We start from the raw sequence: 2817 nt of genomic DNA, 5'->3' as shown, positions 1-2817 counted from the left end.
CGGGGCCGTGCGGCCGGCGGGGCGGCAGCCCGGGCTCTGCCGGGGGCGCGGACGGAGCCGGGGCCGCCGCGGCCCTGCGGGCACTCCGTATCCCGGTGGGAGGGACCCCTGGCAGGCGAGGCCGGCCGCCTCGGCTCCCCTATCCGCGCCCCAAGCCGGAGAGGGGCGAGGGGCCGCGGACGGAGCGGGCTGGGGGCTGCCGACCGACTGCCTGGGCAGCCCGGACGGGGCGAGAGCCTTTCCCGGGCCCCGGAGCAGCCTAAAGAGCGCTGCCCGCGAAGGCGCAGCCCGCAGCGGCCGCGGCACCCCCTGCCACCCTCTGCCGAGGAGCTGGCCCAGCCCTGGGCTTGCTCCCACGCACACACACACACCGGGCACCCCCCTCCGCAAGAGACAGGGCGTTCGAGCTCCCCCCGCCCGGGCAGAGACACAGAATGAAACATTGCAAAGCGTAGGAAAAGATGGAAAAGGTGCTACCTTGGCAACTAGAGGAGGTGAGGAGCCAGCTGGTGGGCTGGGGGCGGTCGCGCTGCCTGCCTGCCTGCCCGCCGCCGGTACTCTCCTCGACTACGCGTATTCTTAAGCAATAACAACGTAATCCGTATTATCCACCCAAGAATACCCGTCACCGAAGAGAGTCAGAAAGCTGCTGCTGTTGCTGCTGCTGGTGGAAGTGCTGCACCGGGACAATAAATCCATAACTATAATTCGCCTCCAGAAGAAGGAGAATCCACAAGGGTTGCCAAGCGATCTTGTCCCATATCCAGTGGACGCTGAACCTTCCCATCCTAAGGAAGCGAACGAGAGGAGTAGGCATTTAATACACACACGTACAGTCCCTCTGCTCTCCTGCTCCCTTACTGGAGTGGGCAAGAGCTTGCAGGCGAGATGAAAGGAAATAAATCAAAGTAAGGCTGACTTTACCTGGTGATTGCCTGGATTCTTCCTCTGTGCTTCTCTGGTATCCTATTCCCTAGCTGTATGCTCCATCAATTCTCTCTGGGAGCTTGCAAGAGATGTCATACGCAGCAACAGATTCCTGTAAGAGAGATGCACGGTTAAGCACACAAATATTACAAATCTGTTTGCATAGGTGGGCTTGGGAAAGCTCCGATAAAGCAGCAGACACGCCTGAGAGACTTTTCATCTGGGCTTTGGAAATGCATTTTACAAGTCCTGACTCACACTGACTCGATGTGCTACCGAGAGGAGGGAGGGCGGAAAGGAAGGCGATGGAGAGGAAAAAAAAAAAAAATCAAAGAAAAAAAATAGCAAAGGCTCCGATCTCAGCAGAGGCGCTCCTCTGTCAGGCCTCCTAGAGCCATCAAAATCTAAGGCGAAAAAGGCTTCAAAGTAGAGACTGAGCGCACTCCGCTCCCCGCGTGTGCCCGAGCGCGGAGCGGGCGGCTGCGAGGCGCCGAGCCGGGCAGGCGGCTCCGCGGCGCGGGCGGGGGCGGCGGCAGCGCACCTCCGCCCCGACACCTGCCGCCGCCCCGCCAAGGTCTGCACAAGGCGAACCGGGGGAAAAAATAACAATAATAAAAGAAGTTATTTCCGAACGGCGCCTGCGGCTCTGCCTGTCACCCGGAGCAGTTCCCTTATCAGCAGCGCTCGTGCCTGGGGGAGGCGGGAGGGGGAAGCTTTGTCTGATGATCTGCCGCGGTGATAATAAACGTTTATTGTTCGCCAACTAAATAGAAAGGATCTCTGCAACGTCATGGCACGGCACACTTCGCCTAGCGCTAAGGAACTTCTCCGTGCTATTTCACCCCGGCTCTTGATGCTAAGAACAGCTTCCGTGTGAGTGGTGGGGAGGGGGCAGTGAAATTAGCACCGCACGGTCCGAACCCGCGCAGAGCAGGGGTACTCCGCACTTCTTTAGCCATGAGTAATTATGCAGCACACACAGCCCTCATTATCCACTGCACTCGGTGACTGACCAGCTTGTTGATTAGATTCCAACTGAAATTAATACAAGATGCTTGCTTTTTCTACAGATTTTTTCCTTAACATGAGCCCTTGCCTCCGTTGACGTATTACCACTATGCTTCCTATGAAAACATACGAGAAGACAGCATTTGTTTTGTATCGCAGACTCTTACTTGAATTTGAAATAAAAGAGAAAAACAAAGAGAGAAAGAGGAAAAAAATACTTTGATAGCTACATTACCTTAAATAATTTAAAAATTATTTCCAACACACTCTCCTCTATTTTAGTCTTATTTTAGGTGTTATTTCTTGTATTCTCTAACAGAGCAAGCTTTCTAGTCATAGTCTAAATGGCAGCTGAAAAGTAAATAACAAACACTGTAATTTTTCCCCGCTGTGAAACTGAAGGCTGTAACCCCATTAGCTGGCGTTGGAACTCAAATAACTGATGCAGTGGGTTTCCTTCAACTTGAACAAAAGCCGTTTGAAAAAGTGAAATGCACCGAGTCAGGGCGAAAACACTCTATACTGATACCCTAGACTGGTATTCTCCGAAATTGGGAGGCGCTCCACAAATGCATCGAGAATTAGGCAGAAATCCAAACTTTGCGTAGGGTTGGGTTTTGTTTGTTTGTTTTTTTGGTTTGGTTTTTTTTTTTTTTTTTTTAATATTAAAGAATGCGATACTCGGGGACAAGCAGCACCGCGCGGCGCCAGCGCTGTTCCCGCTGCGTCCATCTGACACTGCCCTTCCCCTCCCGAACAACAGCCCCCCCACTACTCCCCGCTAATGCTCCCTGCCGAAACTTCCCGTGCCCAGCCCGGCCGCCGCCGCCCCGCACCGGTCCGGCCCTCCGCACCCCCGCCCGCGGGCCCCTCAGCACCCGC

This window comes from Pyrgilauda ruficollis, unplaced genomic scaffold (assembly GCF_017590135.1).
Source record: "Pyrgilauda ruficollis isolate IOZ18807 unplaced genomic scaffold, ASM1759013v1 scaffold6, whole genome shotgun sequence".
In the NCBI taxonomy this organism is placed as follows: Eukaryota; Metazoa; Chordata; class Aves; order Passeriformes; family Passeridae; genus Pyrgilauda; species Pyrgilauda ruficollis.
This window is presented reverse-complemented; position numbering follows the sequence as displayed.